The sequence below is a fragment of the Sapajus apella genome, unplaced genomic scaffold (assembly GCF_009761245.1).
Source record: "Sapajus apella isolate SASKATOON/1434 unplaced genomic scaffold, GSC_monkey_1.0 scaffold1, whole genome shotgun sequence".
Lineage (NCBI taxonomy): Eukaryota > Metazoa > Chordata > Mammalia > Primates > Cebidae > Sapajus > Sapajus apella.
This window is the reverse complement of record NW_022436941.1, coordinates 56,334,656-56,360,620: the sequence shown is the minus strand read 5'-3', so window position 1 is coordinate 56,360,620 and position 25,965 is coordinate 56,334,656. Positions and strand designations below refer to the sequence as shown.

The window sequence follows — 25,965 nt, the reverse complement described above, 5'->3', positions numbered from 1 at the left end:
GATGAAACACCACATATGCCCTTAAAACTTCAGACTAGTACATGCATAAAAACGTTAATGTGAACTAGATGCAAAGCTTTTCTTCCTTTTTATCGAGATATAATTGCAATACAATCATAAAAATTAGTTTGTGGGTTTTAGTAATTTCATATATCCATGTAACCATGTTCAAAATAAGATATAGAACATTTCCTTCTCTTCAGAAAGTAACATGGTTCTCTTTCCCAGTCATCCCCCTGCCACCTCCAACAAGTGTTTGGTTTCAATAATCATAAATAAGCTCACCTGTATTTACATTACACATATTTAATGATATTCTAAAGCAACTTATAGTTTAATTTGTAGATTGAACCTCTGTGTAGTGGAGGAATACATGCACTGCCAGGTCAGCCATATATTCTTACTCTTCCATTCTACCAGAGAAGTGGGGCTGTAAAGACTTTCTAACTAGTTACATATCTTAAATAGCACTCAATTCATGGATGAAGATGTATTTTTATACCCATTATAAGAATTAACAAACCCTCTGCCATAGATTTCAAGAAGACTATGTGATGTAGCGGTCCTGGAGAATATATGAAAGCATTCATATTTTCAGTACGTGTTCAGAGACAGGGGGTCAATAGAGGAAATTGTCTTCTGAAGGTCTTGCTCTTTCCTTTTCCTTCTCTCCTTCTGAATAAATTCCACTCACTCTTAACTATGCCTTTTAATAGCCCATTCCCAACTGCCATAGAAGGGCTTATTATTTGTTCTGTTCTCCAAGGTTCTTTGTTTAAACCTTGATTATAGCATTATAAACAGTGAGTTTACCACAGAATATGTCCTTTCTTGGCACGTAGATTTTTTCTTCAGAGTTTGTATCTTAGATATCTCTGTATTTTCCATGTTCATTGGTGTATCTTTCACAACTGAGTGCTAATTACTGCTACAATGATGAATAGATGAAGACTTAAAATATACAGTACCTAGGCTTTCTCAAAAATTCACTTTTAAAAAATTTATGTCATTGTCTAGTTGCTGAGAATGAAATATTTTTTTCTTTTTTTATTATCAAGCCTTATTAAAGACTCCTTTTATTTCTCTGATCTTCAGGGTTCTCATGTATAAAGCAGGCTTAACATGTACATTATTTCTATAATTAAACAAATCAACAAAATGTACATGTACTCAGCCCTCAAAATATTCCCTGAAACCAAACCTCAAAGCAACTGAAAACCAACTGGAATCAAACCTGGAAACCGACTAAGCAAATTAGGTAGATGAAATAACTAGTTTCAACTGTCATTTAACATCATATAGAGCCTAAAAAAACAATGTTTGATGGCAGTTCAATTTTTTTCCCATTGATGATAAACTGGCTGGTATACAGACATACGTAAGCGTTGGCTCATGAAACACTTGAGTTCCTTGTTGCCCCAAGTCTAACCTCTTTGCCTTTGACTTTTAAGATTCTCCATCAAAAGGCCCCAACCCCCCTCTCTACCTAATTTCTCACCATTTCATAATAGCCACCATTTACTTGGGTCAGGCTGGTGTTTTCTCTCTATGTCCTCTTCATGCCTTGCTTATTTGAGAATATATTATTTTCATTGAGAGGATTTTAACCACAAATGCTTTCTGGATAAGTGGGTCAGAACAATGTTACCAGATCTGAAATGTACATCCCCAAGACTTTAAAAACAGATAGATAATGATGAGGTCTACAAAAATAGATTTCCTTTTTTTCCCACTAATTTTACTTGGGATTTTCATTGCTTTCTTACCATGACAGCCCTCCTACTTTCTTCCTTTCATCTTCATATGAGATGTATTATAAGAGGATATAAAAGGTTAATCCTGTCAATGAATCAGCTAGAATTCTTTGCAAGATTTGTAAGATTTTATCTCTACAATATTGAGATGACTAGCTTAGAAGGAAAAGATTCCCAGAAAATGATGATTTGGATACTCATGACTGTCTGATTCCTAGCCATCACTTTCACTTTCTGAAGTGATAGATAAAACCTTCCTCTGAGTAGAGGACTTATGTATTGACATATCTTACCAGAAGAAAAAAAAAAACAGTCTAAATTTTATTTGCTTTTTAATGCACCAGGAAACATTAAAATTCTCAATGACTGTTGCAAGTAATCAATTAATTGATTCTAAGTTGGCATAATCAAAATTAATTTTTTTTTAATTTCACATGTAGGACGTGTGCACCTCTTTAACTAGAGAGGAAATTTTTTTACTGCCTAATAGATTCTTAGCACTAATTAGGCTTATACAATTATAGTTCAATGAATTCAAGAAGAATGCTGCTGAGAAAATTAGCAAACTAGTTAGGGTTTAAAATATGAAAAGGCAAAATTGTCTCTCCTTCTAACTCAGGAAAACACTCAGTTTCTAGCTATATACTCCCTTCTGCTGCACCTTTCAATATCATGACTTCTTTCTTCTGTCAAAGCCTCCTTTGAGCTATTTTCAACCTAGAAATCAAAGTGAATCTAATATGCTGCAAATCAAATGATGTCACTTCTTTCCTGAAAGGCTTCTTGTGACTTCCCATCTCACTCACGCTACAGCCTGTCGGGATCACTATAGTGATGTAGTGACGCAGTTATTTATAGTGATATAGTGATAGCCTATCACTATCTTCCTAGGCTGTAAGCAACCCTGACCTTGCTCTGGACAAGACACTATTTTCTGATGTTCTTCACTAGATAAGTATTTTTAAAAGAGTAGTTCAGAACAAATGCAGTCAGTGCCTCTGATAACAAGGTATGCGAAATGTGAGAGACCTACGGAAAATTGTTTCCCAATAACTATGCATTTTTTTGTTCTTTGTGGTCTCTCTCTCCCATTACATTTTAAACTCTATGAATCAGGGATATTTGTTTTCCTGCCCTCCACTTGTGTATCTCTAGCTTTTCGAAGAGTACTTAACAATAGATACTTAACATAGACTTGCTGAGCAAATGAATCAATGGTGATTTCTTCTCCACAGAGATTGCAAAGGAAGCTGGCTAGCATACCGTCTTCATTTCAACGGTGAGAATATAAGGTAGGCTTTTGCTATAAATACAGATATTTTACTATGAATCTTATCACCTACTCCTTAGGGCACTACCAACCTCATGGTAGGTACTTAGTAATTATTTGTTGAATAAGTGAAACTTGCTGTGTCTGGGTTCTTCAGAAAAACAGAATCAATAGGATAGATAGCTAGATGGATAGATATAGACAGATACAGGTCTCTCTCTCTCTCTCTCTCTCTCTGTGTGTGTGTGTGTGCAGAGAGAGCGAGAGAGTGGGGTGCATTTATTATCATGAATTAGCTTATGTGAATATAGAGGCTGAGAAGCCCAAGATCAATAGTTAGAAAACTTGAGATCCAGAAGAGCTAATCGTGTTCATTTTAGTTTGAGTCCAAAAGCCTGAGAACCAGGATGTCCAATGGTCCAAGTTCCAGTTCAGTTTCAAAGGGAGAAGACCAATATCCCAGCTGAAATGTGGTAAGATAGAGATAAACAATTCTTTCTTACTCAGCCTTTTTGTTCTATTCATGCATTCGAGGAACTGAGCGAGGACAAGCCTCCTTGAAGAAGGCAGTCTTGCAGTCCAGGGATTCAAATGTTAATCTCAACCAGAAATACCCTCCCAGACACAGCCAGACCTACTGGTAACTAAGTCTCTGGGCACTTCTCGGCCCAGTCAAGTTGACACAAAATTAACCCTCACACTGGCTATAGTCACACAAATTTCTACAAATTCTTCATGGAGACACATAAGTAAACAGTACTGTTTTCAGGATCCAGTGTGCTCAGACTATTGTGTACAAGGGCATCTTTACACACAAAAATTTAGATAATCAATCGTGGCAGACAGAAGTTTAGTCCTTCTTAGTTTCTCGTGTCTGTTGATGTTGATATTGACAAGCTCATGATAAAGCAACTGAGAATAATGAATTCAGAATTATAAAGGAGACAAGACAATTATCTTTAAAATATAGGAAGGATTCTGCAAAGATTATCTCCAGATGTTTGATTGTCCATGGAGTTGACATGGTGACAGAAATAGAAGTGTTGTGCACTGAAAAACAAAATCTCTTTGGTTCACTTTTATCAGATACCTAAAACATTTGGAAGTTTCTTAGGTAATGGGAGTCAAAACAGGCATATTCAGTTGGGGGTGAAACAAAGAAAGATTGCCTCTCCAAAACTGGAGCACTGTGGAATGTGTATCTAGTTGAATTAGGAAAAGAATTGGACAAAGACAAGAAAAAAAATCACTAGTGATGTTAATAACTCTGTGTGGGCTCAACCCAACCATCCCTCTGTCTCTATTCAATCTAAGAGGTCATAAAATCTGCTTTCTTTTTAATATCTCTTCTTTTTTAATATGAACAAAAAATTTTTTTAATCCCAATATCTTTGTTATTTTCCTCGGACTTACAACTATGGAGTATTATGTCTAAGATTATTTTTAAATAGTTCTTTTGAGAAAGGTGCTATTCAATATTTGATTTTTATTCACATCCAGTAAAGTAGTGCCAAAAAATAAGTTAGAGGAAACAAAGTATTTGACCTGCTTAATTTTTAAGTAATTAAAGTGTTTGACAGTTAAATTTACACCTTCATATATATAATGTATTTTTAAAGCAACCTCATAAAATGCAGTCATTATCCAGATTTCTTCTTAATAAAAAAAATTTTCAAAATAATTGTGTCATTGCTTTTTAGTTCTGAAAGAACAGAATTTCACACATTAAAAATTACCTAAGGTTATTATATTTTTAAATGGCTTTGATTCATCAAAATCTCACAAGACTTCAATTCATTTGAAGCTTTAACTTCCCTCTTGGTAACCTATTTATTACTTCCTGAGATTGGCCAATTTCCTAGGTAGAAATGACTAGATTTCTAGAAATGGCACCTCAGTGAGTCATTGTTTGGGTCTGAAAATCCTATTTCCAGGGATACAACATCAGGGATAGTGGCATACCCATTATGAGACATATATTAGCAGAAATGAAGCATTTATGAATTAAAAATTTTTTTCCTAATGTTTTTGGATGAAAACTAAGTAAGAAGTCATTTAGTGGGTATGGCCAAGGACTGGTGTGTGCAATAGATTATTCAACTACATACTAGCAGTGCTTTAGGGAACAGTTCCAGAGAAACTATTGAGAAAAGATCTAGAGTAGGAGGTAAGAAGAGAGTTCAGTAGTTTAGTAGTAGCCAAGCCCAGTTACTAGGTTACCAGTTACTAGGGTATCCAGTTACCAATTACTGAAAAATCCTAAGGTCAGGTGGCACAGATAGCAGAATTAAAATTGTAAATGGGCAGCCACAATTGAGAACCAGTTGAAGCAAATGCATCTGATAGTGACTAGGGAAATAAAATATAAGACATTCTGATGAAGCTGGCAAATACAGACCTTACTGGCTAAGCTTACTTAAAAAATAAGGCTTCACATGGTTCTCATAAAATTCAAATAAAACCTGTGTTTATAAAGTTAAAAATCAAAGAATTTACATCTTTGCAATCTTTAGCCTTTCCATCCGTGAATATATCTCTATTTATTCAAGCCTGTTTCTAAGTGCTTTAATAAAGCATTATTCCTTTAAAATTCTTAAGATTTTCTTTTCTTAAGTTTATTCCTGGCTTCATGATGATTTTGGTGTTGCCTTTGTTATCTTTAAAGGACAAGAATTTTTAAATTACAGTTTCTAATTGGTTATTATTGGTGTGTAGGAATCTTATTAATTTTTATGTTGACCTTGCATCCTGCATACTCTATGAAATTTGCTAGTGAAAATTCCAAATAATCACATAGATAACCAGTACATATAATTTTGTTTCTTCATTTTCAATCTATTTCTAAATTCCAAAATATTTTCAATATATTGCATTGGCTAAGACTTAAAATCCAATAGTGAAATTATCATCTGCATTTATTTTCTGAATGTTTAAAAAATAATAGTTGTTTGAATTTTATTAAACATTTTTTCCTGAACTTTTTGTTATGGTCATGTGGTTTTCCTCTCATTTGTTCATTAGTGTAACACTTAATATCTTTTCTATTATTGAGCACTTCTTGTATTTCCAAAATTAACAGAAATAGGTCATGATATATTATTTTCCACACAACTTTGCTCATCTAGATAATATTTTATTTAGGATTTAGGCATGTATATTGGATTCATTTCTAAACTTAATTTGGTTTTAAATGTGCTTTATATCTTTGTGTCTTATTTCATAGCTAATTTATGTGTTTTATTAATCTTATTGGGTGTTTTTCCATTTTATTTGTTTTTTTCAGCAAATCAGATTTTTATTTCATTAATTCTTTTGTTTCCTTGTTTTTTATTTCACTAATGCCTGTTTTTAACTTTATTATTTTCTTGCTTCAACCTTCTCAAGATAGATTTTTTTTTTATTTTTCCCGTGTTACTGTGTTAAATGCTTAATTCATTTAGCTTTTTTAAAAAAATTTACTTAGTTTTAAAGTATTTTCCTTAACAAATAAATGAACTTAAAACTGGATCCCATGTTTTCTCTGATCCCATGTTGTCATTTGTGTCTAAATGTTTCATAATTTCTATCATTCTCTTCTTTATCTCATGAACAACTTAGTAGACATTTTAAAAGATGAAAAATATATCTCATCTGAAGAGAAATCAGATTATCATTTTAAGGTTCTAATTTCTTTGTGTGTCTGTTTGTGTTTACATATGTGTCTACTCCTTCCTAAGTTGCTTGCATTGTCGGTAAAAAAGTCTGTATGATAGTACTTCTTTGAAATGTTTCGAGACATTCTATGTTCTTTGGTTTCTATGTCTGGCTTGCAGTTCTAAGGTTGCTTCCATCTAAACTCATAGTCCAGAACCAGGTCTCATAATTATGGTTTAGGCTGATTTCATGTCTTTGCTATTGTGAATAGTGCTGCAATGAACATTCGCCTCAATGTGTCTTTGTGGTAGAATAATTTATATTTGTCTAGGTATAACCCAGTAAGGGATTGCTGGATCAAATGGTAGTTCTGCCTTTAGCTTTTAGAGGAATCACCATGCTGCTTTTCACAAGGGTTAAACTAACTTACAGTCCCACCAATAGGATGTAAGTGTTTTCTTTTCTCTGCAAGCTCACCAGCATCTGTTATTTTGCAAGTGTGCAAATTCTTGGTTCAATTGCAAGTCCTTTACATTTCAAGTTCATGCATGCAATTTTTTTTTATTAATTAGCAGAAAGGTTTTGATAATTTTACTTCACAAAATATTTTTTCTCCCAGATTTGCTTGCATATAACACTATTCACTTCAGATTACAAATGAGATACTTCCAGAGGAAATGGTTAATGTCTAGTCTAAAATTCTGCAGTAAATATTCAGAGCAATAAATTGTCTTGTAAAGATCACTGAACCTCACTTGGTCTTAAATTCCTCAGTCAGTTAAACTGAGAGAAATTGATTTTCTGACCTTTGAGATTCATACAGGAACATGGCTGTGCCTATAGCCAGAATTTGAATAAATAAGATACTAATAAATGGTACTTGGGAGAATCTTCCATATAGTATGTAACTGGGTGTGACGCTATGCTTAAACCTGTTAAATTACATTTCTTAAAAACAACCATTAACAGTAGTGAGTTAAAAGACAGGGTGAAGAACATACTAATTATGTGGGTCATATTCTATAGAAGGAGATATTACAAATATAAGGGAGAAAAGAAATGATAGATGTGGTTTATTACATACGCATAGCCAAAAGAGCAAAAAACTTGCTGACTCATACACACACATCATGTTTGTTTTCTAGCAAATATTTTTCTTAATGAACCAGATTTTCCTATTGTTTAAATTGTTCCCTTAATTCTTCCAGGCGGTTGGAGTGCCATGCCCTGGAGTATCAAAACTGCCTTTGATGTTAACCCTGATGTCTCAAATGTTACACTTCCGAAAGTGTAGTTTAGACAGTTGAAAACACCTGACTCAATTTAATGTTCAATTTTAAGCACCAGGGGCTTTTGCATGATATCTTATTTTCTCCCTGGAGGATTATATTAATTGGAACAGGAACACTGAAGTGGTAACACACTTAGCATTATTTATTTCTGCATTAGGGACACTAAGGACCTATTTAGCTGGTGGGAGAATCAGAATCATCATTTTCAGTTCCTAAAGAAATCAAGTTTTATCCCTAATCCTTTGCATGTCGCACCAAGCTCTGTTCTTGCCTTAATGAGCTATTCACCTTCTCAAAGGAACACTAAGAATTAATAACAAATATGCATATTTTCCAAAGGGACCAGCATTTTATCTACTTCTAGACTTCCTAATTTTTCAGATGTGCTGATTGCAGCATAAGTTTGGTTACTTATTCTTACATATTTTTGTTGTTGCTGCTACTGTTGTTGAACATCAAGGCAATTTCATAATGTTATATCGAATACTTTCTTCTGATGCTGTAAGATTTTTATTTCAGTACATGTACTCAGAGTTGCTATAAATCAAGTTTTAAACAAATCTAGGGTTGCACTCCTAATTTCTGATAAAACAGACTTTAAACCAACAAAGATCAAAAGAGACAAAGAAAGGCATTGCATAATGGTAAAGGGATCAATACAACAAGAAGAGCTAACTATCCTAAATATATATGCACCCCATACGGGAGCACCCAGATTCATAAAGGAAGTTCTTAGAGACCTACAAAGAGATGTAGACTCCCACACAATAATAGTGGAAGACTTTGACACCCCGCTGTGAATATTAGACCAATCAACAAGACAGAAAATTAACAAGGATGTTAGTGACTTGAACTCAGCTCTGAACCAAGCAGACCTAATAGACATCTACAGAACTCTCAACCCCAGATGAGCAGAATATAAATTCTTCTCACCACCATATTGCTCTTATTCTAAAACTGACCACACAACTGGAAGTAAAACACTCCTCAGCAAATGCAAAAGAATGGAAATTGTAACAAACAGTCTCTCAGACCACAGTGCAATCAAATTAGAACTCAGGATTAAGAAACTCACTCAAGAAAACTAACACAAGAACAGAAAACCAAACACCGAATATTCTCATTCATAAGTGGGAGCAGAACAATGAGAACACATGGACATAGGGAGGCGAACATCACACACCAGGGCCTGTTGGGGGATAGGAGGATAAGGGAGGGATAGCATTAGGAGAAACACCTAATGTAGATGATGGATTGATGGGTGCAGCAAACCACCATGGCCCATGTATACCTATGTAACAAACCTGTATTTTCCGCACATGTACCCCAGAACTTAAAGTATAAAAAACCAAATCTATCATATCTATCATAATGTTATAAAATACATGCCCTTCAAATTTCTTTCTTTTTTCCAGATTTTGTGTTTGTTTAAGTTTGTTTAAGTTTAACCTTAACTGGAGTTCCCTTTAGTTTTTTTTTTTTGGCCTTAAAAACATATTTTTTACGTTTTAAGGTTTTTAGAGATACTTATTATATAAAGGAATTGAAAGGAAATATCAATGATAACCTACTAAAATGCATTTAAGCAGACTTCCACACATTTTTGTCTGTACTCTTCTTTCAAGAATAGAAAAGAGCAGATCATTTGCAGTTCTTCTGCCTTTCTTTCATCCTTGAGAGTGGCCATCACAAAACGTATTTTCATATATTAAACCAACAATTTTTTTTGCAAACCATTTCTTCTCTTTCATCTGTCTTATTTTTTTATATTATAAATAATGCATACTCTTGTATGCATTGTACACATTGCTGAATTATATGAATTCCTGAAAGTACACAAAAAGATGCAAAGAAAAAAACGATAGAATATCTCACCCATATTTTTATTTCTCTGAGATACCTACTATACTGTTTTGCATATTATTAGTTGTTTTCTGAAATTTTTTTGCATATATACTATGTTCATGAGAATTTTTATCAATTGTGTATTACCTTTGGAAAATAGTGACAATTGACCACCAGGACATATCTATTATTCTAAATTTTAAACATTTGAATATTATTTAAAAAACAAAGTGGTCCATTGCATTATTGTTTGCTGGAAATGCTCAACTGAGGCCAGGGTCATCTCTGCACCAGGCGCCTGAGAACTTAAACTTACAAGGGAAACATTACTCCTAACCACTATTGCCTATAGGTGGGCATTCACAAGGGATAACTGCTTGTAGGCATCAAAATGGTCCCGCCTCCTCCAGAAAAGAAAAGCAGCTAACATCATCTGGATATTTGTCCCCGCCCAAATCTCACATTGAATTGTAATACCCAATGCTAGAGGTGGGGCTTGATGGGAGGTGTTTGGATCATGGAGGGGCACATTCTTTGTGGCTTGGTACCGTCTTCATGATAGTGATTTCTCAGGAGATTTGATCATTTAAAGGTGTGTGGCACACTCCTTTACCCCACTCTCCCTTTATCTTGTTCCTGCTCTGGCCATGTGATGTGCCTGCTCCTGCTTTACCTTCCATCATGAGTAAAAGCTTCCTGACACTGCCCGGGGAGACGCTGTTGGCACTATGCTTCCTGTGAAACCTGCAAAGCTGTGAGTCAATTAAACCTCTTTCCTTTTCAGTTACCCAGTCTCATTTATTTATAGCAATGCAAGAATGGCCTAATACAGCAGCTGAAAGGAAAATATCAACTTGACAATGAAAATTAATGAAATAGCACTTTATTTCTTTGGCTGCAATAAATACATTTAACTGACCATTGTGAACAAGTATATAATTTATAAGTTTAAAGATGGTATAATGTAATCAATAGTCTCCTGGGTTAAAGTAATCTTAGTTTGCCTAATTTTGTGATTTCTTTCCCAAATATTTCTGGACTTAGTTGCTAACATCCTGTTAAGACCATAGTACATTTCACTGTACAAATGTCTGAGTTAAGTACAGAGTTTTGTGTTTTAATCATTTCATCTTCTGCCTCAAGTCACATTGCATGTGACCAAAAGTTGTAGTCTATAATAAAGTGTCCAATAGGATTCTCCTGTATGTAAAGTATTGAATGAGAGCAGAGAATATCAAACAGAAAACCATGAACCAGACCTGCTCACAGTTATCTTCCTTTAGGTCTAAACTTTTAAAAACCATTTAAATTTTTTTTTGCCAACATTTAAAAATTGGAAAAATACACTTAATGTTGTGAAATGCTTTTCTTCTTAAAAAATTATTGGCTCACGGCTGTAATGCCAGCACTTTGGGAGGCCGAGGAGGGTGGATCACGAGGTCAAGAGATCGAGACCATCCTGGTCAGCATGGTGAAACCCCGTCTCTACTAAAAGTACAAAACATTAGCTGGGCATGGTGGCACGTGCCTGTAATCCCAGCTACTCAGGAGGCTGAGGCAGGAGAATTGCCTGAATCCAGGAGGTGGAGGTTGCGGTGAGCCGAGATCGCACCATTGCACTCCAGCCTGGGTAACAAGAGTGAAACTCCGTCTCAAAAAAAATATATTATTTTATTTTATCATTATTATTATTTTTGAGGTGGAGTCTCACTCTGTCGCCAGGCTGGAGTGCAGTGGTGCGATCTTGGCTCACTGCAACCTACACCTTTCAGGTTCAAGTAATTCTCCTGCATCAGCCTCCTGAGTAGCTGGGATTACAGGCTTGCACCACCACACCCTGCTAATTTTTGTATTTTTCGTAGAGACAGGTTTTCACCATGTTGGCCAGGATGGTCTCGAACTCCTGACCTCAGGTGATCCATCCACCTTGGCCTCCGAAAGTGCTGGAATTACAGGCGTGAACCCCCACACTCAGCCATGAATTGCTTTTCTTTCTTCCCTGTGTGTGTGTGTGTGTGTGTGTGTGTGTGTGTGTGTGTATGTGTTTTGATACAGATTCTTACTCTGTCACCCAGGCTGAAATGCAATAGTGCTATCACAGCTCCATCTCACCAGGCCCAAGCGATCCTCCCACTTCAGCTTCCTGAGTAGCTGGAAATGCAGGCATGCATTACCATACCTGGCTAATTTTTGTACTTTTTGTAGACTGGGTTTCGCTTTGTTGCCTAGGTTGGCCTCAAACTCCTAAATTCAAGCAGTCTGCCCCGCCTCGGCCTCCCAAAGTGCTGGGATTATAGGTGCGAACCACCATGCCCAACCATCTTGCTTTTTTTTTTTTTTTTTTTTTTAATAAATCAAGAGATTAGGTAATCTTGGGATTGCATTCAAGTATAGCAACCATCGACCTGGACCCAGTAGTGCTACTCACTTAACAGTGGGGCATGCACTCTTGCTCACCATCATCCCACCATTTCAGGTTCTCTATACCTGGCTACTTTTACTTGTTAACCTATGTCTGTATTCAGGTTTCTGACTTATTTTCTAGGTATTAATTATGATTCCCTCTCACCATTTAAGCTCTTCATATGCTATTACTCTAACTGCACCACTAAACTAATTATTTTGTTGTAGTTAGATTTCTTCCTATATCTAAAATACCTTTTTAATGTTGTTTCAGCAGGTCATTTCCCTGTCTATTGTTACAACTATTTTGTCATATTTCCATATTCCAGATAAACCATTTATAATTTTCTGGTTCCCTGCCGTCTTATGCCTAGCGGAATTCCTTCAGCCTGTGATGTTTCTACTTTTCAAAATGCCCTTGCCCTTCTTATCCACTCTTGGATATCACTTATGCATTCTCTAAGAATCACTACCGATACTACTTTTTGTGTGTGTGACACAGCCTGTCCTTTCACCAGCTAAGTTAGGGGTTTCTTTTTTTGTCTCCCAATGATACCTTGGATACACTTCTATCAGAATATTTACCTCATTTATAGGCTGAGCACTGTGGCTCATGCCTGTAATCCCAGCACTTTGGGAGGCTGAGGCAGGTGGATCACCTGAGATCAGGAGTTTGAGAGCAGCCTGGTCAACGCGGTGAAACCCTGTCTCTATTAAAAACATGCAAAATCAAATTAGCTGGGCATGGTGGCACACACCTGTAATCAAGTGAGGCAGGAGAATCACTTGAACCTGCAGCCCGAGTTTGCAGTAAGCTGAGATGTCGCCACTGCACTGCATCCTGGGCAACAGAGTGAGACTCCAACTCAAAAAAAATTTACCTTATTTATGACCCTAGAGTGCATTTGTTGATTTGTTTACATATAGCCCCTAAGTTTCTCTACTCCCAGACTTGTTCCTTGAGGTAAAGACAGTGCACCATGCAGGTTTAATGGGGTCACACTCAACTACACGCTCAGAGTTGGAGCTGAATAAACACAAGTCAAATAAATGAATGAGAATGAAAATATGTTCTTAAAGATGTAGTCCATTTTGTAATTCTCTGTTTCATTAAGTTGTGCTTTATTTGACAACTTTCATTAAACACACGTTTCTAACCTGTGTGGGTACAAGTCTTCCCCTTTCTGCATCCCTTCCCTTCCTCCTCTTTTTCTTCCAATTCTCCTGCAGTCTGGAGCAACACGCAAATACTCAGACACAGACGTTCACACACACACTACCAGTACCACCACCTCTACAATTACATAGCAGAGTAATCATAATAAGTATCTACTAATTTGAAGGGTGTTAGTAGTACAGAAATACAGGTTTATCAGTTGCAATATAAATATCAGACTTGTTATCTGCCACACTGTCTTTTATAGTTTATTAAATTTTATTTAGAAAGTTGTTTTAAACAATAAAAATGATCATTTCATCTAGAGATAAAATGAAGAAGAAATTTGAAAGGCTCCAAAGATTGTTACCTTGTATGAATCATGTAGAAGAGGCTCTTTTCATAAAAGGGTTTAAAATTTTTTCAATAAGCTGTGAGGGGAAGTAACTACAGAAAGATTCTCCATGATCACACTGTCATGTCTGGTTGCAAAAGTGGGCCATGAATACCCTCATCTGGGTGCCTACTGTGGAGTTGTCTGTCTTTATGGGGTTTTACACAGCTGACAGCTAATGCAGGTGTTTAAATGCAAAATCTGACACTGATGTTTTCCCCTAAATGACACTTCGATTCATAAATTATATGAATATGGGTGGCACTATTCATTTATGAAATAATGCAGCTATCACTTAGTAATGCGATTCAAAACGTCTTTCACTTTATTTAGCTATTTCCAACCCCATTACATGTGACGATGAAAAGAATAAAAATTGATTAAACAAGGAGTGAAAAGTGGGCAAAAGCATTTCCCGGCATGTTGCCCACCTCATGGCAAAATGATGGAGCTGTAGCATTTTATTTCCTATTGAAGAGATGTTTCTTGCTTAGGTGGCCTGTTTCTGATTAAAAGCATCTTTATAATATTGCATTTGCTTCCATAAAAAGAATATGCTCTGTGCCAGGAAAGAGTCTGGTACTAAGCGCATAAAAAGATGTTACTGCGGCAAAACAGGATATTCCTGGTTCTGAAGCTTGTAGGATTGTGGGTCTGGAAAATGTAGCAAATCATTTTCCCTTAGCTTCTACTTTCTCTGTGTTGGGTCCATAATAAAAGTTAAAATGATATAACCATTATGAGCAGCCAAAACATCAATGATAGCCATAATTTTTTTAGGGCTTTCCAAATATGATTTCCTTCAAAACTATTATTTACAATTGTCAAAACAACTTGGAAATATGGAATTATTATCCTGTTTTACAGATGTGGACTTTGAGGCTCAGCTAGGTTAAGTGACTTGCACAGCTCGGTAATGAATGCTAGACCCCAGGTCGGGCACATGCCCATGCTCTTTCCACTTCCCCAGAAAGTGACTTTCCCTAGAATGTCAATTCCTCATCTCTCATTCTTGTAACTACATAATTTAGGGTTTATAGTGCTTGTGTGTGACAAAAGATGAAAAATTCCTATCGACTGTCTTCCCAGATGTGGTTCACAGGCCTGTATGACAGGGGAATGCTTACTTTCATAATTTTTTAAGGTTTCTAATTAAAGCATTTTGCTGTTTAGTATTTTCTTTTTGAATTTTGGGAAACGTCTAGAAGCAGATCTATTGTGCCTTTTTCAGAAAGAGTAGGGAGAATATATGTCTCTCAGGTGGCACTTGGGGAGTGTCATTCTGGCCATCCCTCCATCATAATGAGCTCCGGACACAGCCTCTGGTGTACTTATGCCGGAATGCAACCGAGAAGCAGCACTAATTCGAGTTCTGTGAAGAATAGTTTGTCTAAGGATAAGGGACATATTTTGCATTTACTTTTGTGAAATGTGGTATTTGGGACAAGAACCTTGCATTTTGAGCAGAATGTTGCTAATTTCTCATGCGGTCTTTGTCAAGAAGTACAAACTCAGTGGGCAGTGTACAGCATGAGTAACATGTCCCAGGAAGGTTGTGAATTACACTGCCAGATGGTCTCAGCTCTCCGAGGGCTGCTCCAAAGTCATACAGATTCTTTATTCATTAATTTCAAATTTTCCCTAACATTTTGATAGACATAAGCCTTTTAAAGGAGGAAAATATCCATTTTAGTAAAAAAGAAAATAGTAGGTTTGGACATATACATTTTGCAGGTGAATACAATCCTACATTTACTAAAATAGAATACATGATATGATAATATCTATGTTCAAAATATATTTCCATTTGTAATGCGTCACTTATTAGAAATAGGTAATTTTGTCATTGTTTCTCTCTTAAGATGGTATGCTTATTGGTGGCAGACAGAGCTTTATAGACTAGCTCTTTCTGTGTTCTATTTTAAATATGACATGAAACTTATTGCATAGAACTTCCCTCCTTTTTCTCTTTTGATTTATATATTTTCCAGAATCCTGTGTGATCCTGATTCTGAATTTTCAGTCAGCTGGCCTCCCTACCAGGTCTGTACGGGAAATACTATCAGACTGGATTCTCAGGCTAAAAATGCCATCGTTAGAATGAAAGGAAAGGGTCTAAGTAAACACGGCCAACACCGAAAAACTTACTGTTAAATACAGACAAGAAGGACCTAAAATAATAGGTATAACTAGAATGTGTTTCTTTGCTTTAAAACCCCACCCCCAGGTTTGTAACCATAGTATAATTTCTGCAGCAACTGTCATTGATATATTCTGAAAGACCAAAGAAAAACGAATTCTGTCCTTTTTACATTCATATAAAGTCATTAGGTCTCTCTCTTTTTTCCCTTCATTGTGTAGAATCTGAAAGTGGTATTTTTGAAATTGTTAACACAGCACAGATGGCCTATTCTAATCAGTCTGGCCTCTTCACAGTCCGTTCACACCCCATGTTTGCTCCAACTCAGAGGGGTCCTTGTGTTTCCGTCTATTCACCTGGCTCTGTTCCTGCCTCCAGGGTCCACATATGACCCTTCAGTATCACAGTCTACTCTGGTGAGCGCAGCCTTCCCTTGCTTCAGAAAAAGTGTAGCCCTTCATTGTTGCTTAGCACTCTTTGCTCTGCTGCTTTTTGGTATGAGTTTGCCTTCACAACTATATGGCGGGCTTGCTAAAGAGAAGGAAACTGTCATATACTGTCATATACATCCCTCAGCACAAAGCAAAGCTGGGACACCCAGGAGGAGCTCATTGACTTAGAGCCTGCTTTCTGCTAGGTTGTTTTTATTGTTTTATTGAGGGAGACTCTGCAGAGCATAAACTATGTCCTTGAAACCAACGCACTCTTGGGAACTATATTAATTTAGGGCACATGGTCCCTATTTATTTACTGTTTCAATATACTGAGTTGAATGTACTATCAATCACAGAATCTGGCAGTATTTTAAAAATGCAATACTTCTGCATGTTTCAGCTTTGCCCCTTCTCAGATGACCTTTTGGAAGCAGTGAAGGGGGTCTAGAAGAAGAGAAGTACTTGTCATGCTCCATCAACTTGTAGAACCTGAATTTAAAAACTTAAAGAGATCAAGAATTCCTTTTGTCATTTTCTTAAAGAAGAAATTCCCTCTCTACTGGTACAGAAAAGCACAGTATAGGGGTATATTCTTTCATTGTGCTTAGCTTTACAGCACTTCACAGATAATTGCATTTTTTACACATCGAAGCTTTGTGGCAACCCTGAGTCAAGGAAGTCTACTGGTGCCATTTTTCCAACAGCATTTGCTCACTTCATATTTCTTTGTCACATTTGGGTAATTCTTGCAATACTTTAAATGTTCAAATTATCATTTCTGTTATGCTGGTCTGTGATCAGTGATCTTTGATGTTCCTATTGTGATTATTTTTGGGCACCACTAACCACACCCATATAAAATGTGAACTTAATCTAGAAATGTGTGTGTCCTGACTGCTTCAACAACCAGACGTTTCTTCGTCTCTCTCCCTCTCTTCTTGCTCATCCCTATTCCCTGAGATAGAACAATATTGGAATTAGGCCAATTCATAGCCCTACAATAGCCCCTAAGTGTTAACGTGAAAGGCCGCGTTGCACATCTCTCATTTTAAATCAAGCACTAAAAATGATTGAGCTTAGTGAGGAAGGAATGTCAAAAACCAAGATAGGCTGAAAGCTAGGCCTCTGTGCCAAGCAGTTATTCAAGTTGTGAATGCGAAAGAAAAGTTCCTGAAGAAAATTAAGAGTGCTACCCCAGTGAACACACAAATGACAAGAATGCAAAATAAACTTCTTGCTGATGTGGAGAAAGTCTGAGTGGTCTGCATGGATTAAACCAGCCACAACATTCCCTGAAGCCAAAGCCTAATCCAGAGCAAGATCCTAATTCTCTTTAGTTCTAGGAAGGATGAAAGAGACGAGAACACCAAAGAAGAAAAGTTGGCAGCTAGAAGAGGCTGGTCATGCGGTTTAAAGAAAGAAGCCGTCTCCATAACATACCAGTGCAAGGTGGAGCAGCAAGTGCTGATGAAGAAGATTTAGAAGTGATCCAGAAAATACAGCTAAGATCATTGATAAAGGTAGCTATACTCAATGGCAATAAAACAGACTTCTATTGGAAGAAAAGTCCATCTAGGACTTTCATGTCTACAGAGGTGAAGACAACACTTGGATTTAAAACTTCAAAGGACAAGATGAATTTATTTTTTTTTAGGTGCTAATGCAGCTGGTGACTTATAAGTGGAAACCAGTGCTCATTTACCATTCCAAAAATCCTAGGTCCCTTAAGAATTATGCTAAATTTATTCTGCTTTGCTCTATAAATGGACCAACAAAGTTTGGATGACAGCACATCTGTTTACAGCATGGTTTACTGATTATATTAAACCCAGTGTTGAGAGCTACTGCTGAGAAAAAAAAAGATTCCTTTCAAAATATTACTGCTCATTGACAATGCATCTGATCACCCAGGAGCTCCAATGGAGGTTTCAAGGACGTTATTTTTTTATTTTCTTTAGATGGAGTCTCCCACTGTTGCCTAGCTGGAGTGCAATGGCATGATCTCAGCTCACTGCAACCTCCAGCTTCTGGGTACAAGCGATTCTCCTGCCTCAGCCTCCCCAGTAGCTGGGATGCCAGGCACACACCACCGTGCCCGGCTATTCTTGTGTTTTTAGTAGAGAAGGGGTTTCACTATGTTGGCCAGCCTGGTCTTGAAATCCCAACCTCATGATCTTCCTGCCTCAGCCTCCCAAAGTGTGTGAGCCACTGCACCTGGCCAACATTAATGTTTTTATACCTGGAAACACGGCATCCATTCTATAGTCCACAGATCAAGGAGCCATTTCAACTTTTAAGTCTCATTATTTACATTTTGTAAGGCTACAGCTGCCATAGATAGTGATTCCTCTGTGGGTCTGGGCAAAGTCGATTGAAAACCTTCTTGAAAGGATTCATCATTGTAGGTGCTGTTAAGGACATTTACAGGAAGAGGTCAAAAATATCAACATTAACAGAACTTTAGAAGAAACTGATTCCAACCCTCATGGATGACTTTGAAGTGTTTAAGATTTTAGTGGAGGAAGTCACTGCAGATGTGGTGGAAATAACAAGAGAACTATAATTAGAAGTGGAGCTTCAAAATGTGACTGAATTGTTGTGATCTCCTGATAAAACCTAAATGGATGGGGAGTTGCTTCCAAAGAAATTGGTTTCTTGAGATGGAATCTACTTCTGGTGAAGCTGTTGTGAGCATTATTGAAATGACAATAAAGGTTTTAGAATATTCCACAAACTTAGTTGACAAATCAGTGGCAGAGTTTAAAAGGATCAACTTCAATATTGAAAGAAATTTTACTGTGGGCAAAATACATCAAATGGCATAGCATGCTACAGAGAAAAAGTTCATGAAAGGAAGACTCAGTCAATGTAACAAACTCCACTGTGACCTTATTTTAAAAAATAGAGGCTGAGCATGGTGGCTTATGCCCATAATCTCAGCTCTTTGGGAGACGAAGGCAGGGGAGGCTCACTTGAGGCCAGGAGTTCAACATTAACCTGGATAAAATAGTGAGACCTAGGTGCTACGAAAAAATAATTAATAAAATTAGCTACGTATGGTGGCGTTTGTAGTGTAGCTACTCGGGATGTTGAGGCAGGAGAATTCGTTGAGCCCAGGAGTTTGACACTGCAGTGAGCTATAATCATGCCACTGCACTCCAGTCTGGGCCGCAGAGAGAGACCATGTCTCTTCCAATAAGAAAGAAAGAAATTGTTACAGCCACCCCAACCTTCACCAATCACCATCCTAAGTCAGCTGCCATAAAAATAAGCAGGACCCTCCACCAGCAAAAAGAGTGTCACTCACTGAAGGTGCAAACAATAGTTAGCATTTTTTAGCAATAAAGTATTTTTAATTAAGGTATGCACATCGTTTTTTTAGACATAACAGCATTGCACACTTAAGAGACTACAGTATATTATAAACATGGCTTTTATATAAACTGGGACACCAAAAAATTTGTGTGACTCACTTTATTGTGATATTTGTTTCATTGCAGTGGTCTGGAACAGAACCTGCAGTAACTCCAAAGCATGCCAGTAATTTTGGTCACCCTTAGAATTACACCCATCGAATGAGAAGGTTATTGGTTACCTTAGAGTAGCATTTGTCAAGGTGGACCTATGACATTATTCCTGTTTTTCTTTTCATTTAGAAGTCGTCTGATTTCAGTGTGTCTGAGATGTCATGGGTGTGTATGAGGCCTATATAGGGCCATGTCCCCAGGCAGTCTTAGCCAAGGTACATTTCAGTAACCTATTGTAGATAGGGCTTCTCAGGCAATCAGGTTCCCTGGAAGCTTTGAGTTAGGTAATGGGTCTAGTAGAGTGCAGCTCAGAGTAGCAGGGGTTGGGACAGATTAATCCCCGGACAGAACCATTGCCTAAATCACTAACTCTATCTGACACAAAAATTTTATTTATTATTATTATTATGATGATGATGAGATGGAATCTCACTCTTTTGCCCAGGCTGGAGTGCAGTGGCATGATCTTGGCCCACTACAACCTCCACCTCCCGGGTTCGAGCAATTCTTCTGCTTCAGCCTCCTGAGTAGCTAGAATTACAGGTATGCACCACCATGACCGACTAATATTTGTATTTTTAGTAGAGAAGGGGTTTCAGCACATTAGCCAGGCTGGCCTTGAACTCTCCTCGGGTGATCCAGCCACTTCAGCCTTCCAAAGCACTGGGATTACAGGTGTGAGGCACTGCGCCCGGCCATGACACAAAAATTTAAAATGTACCCAGGTTAGTGCTGAAACGTCCGTTGTTTGCAGGATGTCTGAGCATAGCAAAAAATGGACAAAGCTATCCCGGGATACATACAGCTGGAACCAGCCCAACAAAAAGATGCTGCCAGAAACTCTATGAAGAAACTGAGATAGGGACCATTTTGTTCTCAGCAGAGATTATGAATGACAACCAGACATTTAGGCAAAAGGCTCATCGGGTAGGTCAGACCCACCGGTAGATGCAGGGTGGGGATGGGGTGATCTGAAGTCTGATGCTGTCACAAGCTAAATCCATCCTGAAAGTGTTGGGGCACTTGGCAGACCTAGCCCTGACCTTCCTTTCTGGGGTGTGATAGCCTCTCAAACTACTCCCCGATTTCACTTTCATCCCCAGGGTTCCACACTCAGCCAGCACATTACCGGCCTCAGGGAAGTACAGGGGTTGTTGGGAACACTCAGAAAGACTCCTGAGAAACCAGGTAGGTTTTGGCTTTGACTTGAAGATGGCATTAGGTGGCCCAAGACCATTTAGCCATAGTAGTTCTTGTCTCTGTCCTAGAGTGAACCCAAAGCCTCAGTCGCCAAATTACTCTGTAGGGTCCCCTGGCCTTTCCAGACCACAAGAGCCCTCCCTGGGCAAGAGTTTGACTCCAGGATTAACCTCAAGCTCAATGTATTTCTTTGGAATCCCTCTGGCATGGAAACAGCCTTCCGTGGTAGGCAGCCCGTGTGTGGTGTGGTGTTGCTCAACCCAGCACACTCTCCTTAATGTGTGACTTCACAGGGAAGGTGTGGCTAAGGCTGGACGGCTGAGGTTAGAGGTTTCTCAGAAATGTCTGTCTTACAAAGCAGTTATTTTTCTGTTGACTGACTTTGAGCCTATTGCTTTCATTTTCCTCAAATATCTATCAGTGCCTTGTACCTTATGAGCAAACAAACTGAAACAGAAAGCCATTTTTCAGTTAATTTTATATTTGGTACAGGATTAGAAGCTGTGCTGTGTTCACACACCAGCTACAGCCTGTAGTGCAGAAGCCGTGCCTCCTCTTCCAACACATCGTGGTGATATTCAGTTAGAAGGGGATTAAGGATAAGGAAAAAAAGAAGGTCAGTGTCTATTTGTAGGTAATTCTCAAAGTCCCCTTTCAGAATTTCAATTACTTCTTTCTTGTTTTTTTTTCCAAGTGTGTCGTGGCCTTACTTTTTGGAAACACTGATGTCCTACATTCTCATCAACAGCCATGGATCAAAATGCCAATGACATTTTATTGCAGTGTCCTGAGCTGCCCAGTCACCTCATGCTAAATTTAGGTTTAAATAAATAGAGCATTTCAGTTCCAGTGGTACTAGAAAGCAGCTGGAATAAAGATGGGTTGGCATATTATTTTTGTACTGCTGTAATATGAATGATAATTTTGAGTTATTTTTGTCTGTTGTTTTAAATGAAACAAATATATTTAAGGTATCAATCTTTTTCATAAAAGATCCTGAATAAATTAAACATACAACCAGATCTACTTTCCATTCTGAAAGTCCCAACCAGAAACAGACTTGCCAGTCTCTTCACCACTTTAGAATCTTTGACTATGTTCAATGTCACACTTCTAGTATTATCCTCTAGTTATTCATGTGAGTGCATCTTCTCCCCAGCAGGTGCCCAAGGAGAGGGACTTGTGTTCTTCTTCCCCAGACTCTCTGGGAGCACCCGCCATGGACCTGGTATACAGTGAGTGAGTCAAGAAACACTTGTTGAAATGATTTCCCCTTAATATGAAGTGGAAGTTATAATATTTAGACATACTTTTAAAACACTATTTCGGCTGGGTGTGGTGGCTCATGCCTGTAATCCCAGCACTTTGGGAAGCCGAGGCAGGTGAATCACGAGGTCAGGAGTTCAAGACCAGCCTGGCCAACATGGTGAAATCCCATCATAAGTAAAAATACAAAAAATTAGCTGGGCGTGGTGGTGGATGCCTGTAATCCCAGCTACTAGGGAGGCTGAGGCAGGAGAATCACTTGAACCCAGGAGGCGGAGGTTCAAGTGAGCCGAGATCGTGCCACTGCACTCCAGCGGTGACAGTGCAAGACTCCATCTCAACAAACAAACAAACAAACAAACACACACTACCTTTCGAACATATACAGTATGCCGTATAAAATATAAACTTAGAATTAAGCCTTCTCTTACCTCTGCCTCCCAGTCACCCAGTTCCCTCATGAGAGGCTGCTTGGGCCTTCCTGTGTAACTTTTCAAAAATACTGCATTCCCTTACCCACATCCACTTAGAGAAATACATATGTATGTATCAAATGGCAGAAAAGTATATACATTGTCCTGCATTTGATTTTTTTTCACCTAATAATATATCCTGGAGAACATCCCATGAAGCTAGTACAGTATTGTGTTGTTGTTGGCATTTTTTTTAAAGAGCTGCATAAGAATACAGTCTATGGATGTACATTTTCCCAAACTTATTACTATTATAATACATAACAGGAATATTTTTGTATATATGCCATTTTATAAAGGTGTAAGTGTAACCGAAGGATAAATACCTAGAGATAAAATTGCTATGTAAAGGCATTGACAAATTGCTCTCTACTAATTTTCTGTCCAACCAACTTATAATGCATGTGGTGAGTATTTCCTTGACATGTCCTGTGATACCCAAGTGAAGAATGTGATATTATTAATGGCAAACACTTACACAGTACTTAGTCTGTGCCAGGAACTGGTCTATGTGCTTTACATATATTATTTCAAATAGGACTCACAACAACCATGTGAGGGAGGTCCTTTCATCACCTCTAATTTACAGATGAGATAAAACATTTTGCCTTAGGTCACGCAGCTGGTAAATAGCAGATGACATCTGACCCCAACCTGTCTGGCTCCAGGAGTCAGTTCTTTAACTATGGCCCTAGGCTGTGCTAGGGATGACACTTCTCTATCGATATTCTGTATGAGGTAAAAAAAAAATTTCTCAAGAAATAAATGTTCTACAGTTGAATGAGGAGGAGTGTAGCCCTCCTCGGTGCAATCCTTTACACTGGCCTGAGTCCCTTCCCATCACTTCCTGAAGAATTGAGCTCCTGCTTCACTAGCATGTTCTTAACGTCAAGGTAGTCATAATTTAGGGAGATATCGACTTGCATGTAGATGATATTTTTATTGCTTTGGCCTCTCTGTTCCTCAACTTTCTCTACCTCAATAATCTTAACCTCTACTGCACCTCAGGTCTCTTTTCCTGTCATTAGAAATGACATCTAGATCTTGTCATCATCAGTGACTGCACGTCCTTTATCATGTCCATTTTAAGCACCCCACCCTCAGACCAATTGTTCCTATTTTTCCCAGTCACTGCCTCTAATGTCCTTGCTCTACTAGACCTTCCGCCCCACTGAGGTTTTCATTCTATTAATTCTCATTTTTTCCATTGTCTACCCTGACACTGATGCACTCATTTCCTCGCTTCTGCAGCAGCTTAGGTTTCACAGTCCATTGCCACAGTCATTCTTAACAAGCCTCCTAACATAGCCTCCTAACAAGTGTCTCTGCTCTCTTGCCCCCTTTCAATGTATTCTCAAAACAGCAGGTGACTCTATTAAAATGTAAGTGAGATTAAGTAACTTGTCAACTTAAATTCCTCCAATATCCTCCCATTTTACTAAGAAAAAGGCAAAGTACTTTAAATGGCTAACAAGTTGCCACACAGCATCTCTCGCTTTATTTCATGCAATTCTCCCTCTTCCTTACCTGGCTTAAGCCACACTAAATTCCTTTTGGTTTCTCTGACTCTCCAGTCCAGCTTCTGCCCTGAATCCTTTGTATTTGTTTTGTGCCTTTGCCTCATACCTCCTTCCTCCAGATATCCACATGGCACCCTCTATCACTTCCACAATCCCTACCAAAGTAGCATTGCAAGTATGATAATTTCAGTCACAAAAATCAGATGTGCAAATATTTCCTTTATTAATTTTTGGTACTGAGTTCAACATTGTACATTTCCTTTCATGAACTGAACATTTAGTCAAACGTGTATCACTGTTAAAACTTTTTGTTAAGTTTTGAAGCTTTCTAACTCAACAAAAAACCCTCTTTCTCTTATTCTTTTCCTCATAGGTAATATAAAAGGAAGATAAATGCTTACAGACCTAACATAGGAATGGGGATGGATTTGTTCTGGAACGATAGATATCTATTTTTGCTCGAAATGTATACTGCCTGTTTAGCTGTTTGCAATTTGTTTGTAACAACAAAGAACTGGAAATAGCTTCAATATCTGTAAGTAGAAGATGGTGCTTGGCATATTTATATGATAAAAGGCTATTTAGCCATTAAAAACAACAGTGAAAAATATCTGAAAATATCGATATGGAAAGATTTTCAAACTGAGTGAAAAATAATAACAAGTGGGAAAAGGATGGAGACATTGTATATGGAGTTATTTCTATATATTCTATTTACATATAGGTAAATGATAGAGTCTAGTTAGTATGATATAAATAAATAATATTTCTTTAATTATGCATAAGAAACCATGAAAAGTTTACTTTGGGAAAAGAGTGTCTAAAGAGACTTAGTTTTTATTCTGCTTTTCTCCAGTTTTATTTTAAAATCATGCACACATTTTAAATTTTTAAATTTTAAGTTACATTAAAATATTGAACTGTGTAACGTAGTATGAACTTACTTGTTATTCAGTAGACAGCATATCACTTTCAGACTCACACTGAGCATGTTGTACCATGCCAGGTGCTAAGAAGCCCATAAAAGAAGAAGAACCATTGTCCTAAGGAAATTTAAAACATGATAGGTGATATGGTTTGGTTGTGTCCCCATCCAAATCTCATCTTGAATTTCAGTACCCATAATCCTGACATGTTGTGGAAGGGACCTGGTGGGAGGTAATTGAATCATGAGGGTGCTTACCTTTGTGCTGTTTTCATGATAGTGAGTTCTCACAAGTTCTGATGATTTTTTAAGGGGCCTTCCCCCTTTAGCTGGGCACTTCTCCTTTCTGCCACCATGTGAAGTAGGATGTGTTTGCTGCCCTTTCTGCCATGATTATAAGTTTCCTGAGTCCTCCACAGCCATGCTGAATTGTGTGTCAATTAAACCTGTTTCCTTTATAAATTACCCAGTCCTGCGTATGTCTTTATTAGCAGTGTGGAAACGGACAAATACAATAGGGAAAATTTGATTCATAGAAACAACAGGAGAAGAGCTAGAAATGCATATCATTCAGGCTAATGTCCATGAAGTGAATGACAGATGTCATATAAATTGAGACATGGAGAACCTTGGCTGGCAGGTGCCATCAGGTAAAGGAGGCGTAATCTGAATTTGGTGTTGAAAGAAATGTAGGGATTAGACTAGAAGAAAGAAATGGAGAAGATAATCCAAG

The 25,965-nt window shown here is 37.7% G+C and overlaps 1 long non-coding RNA gene across 1 annotated transcript; it reads right to left on the bottom strand.

Moving 5' to 3' along the window:
• Window positions 1-418: 418 nt before the first annotated feature.
• On the bottom strand, window positions 419-17,785 carry LOC116561711. The gene is made up of 3 exons (XR_004273573.1): window positions 17,687-17,785; window positions 16,401-16,402; window positions 419-430 (listed from the first exon to the last, which is right to left on the bottom strand). It is a non-coding gene; the product is annotated as an uncharacterized LOC116561711 (long non-coding RNA).
• Between the last annotated feature and the right edge of the window lie 8,180 nt (window positions 17,786-25,965).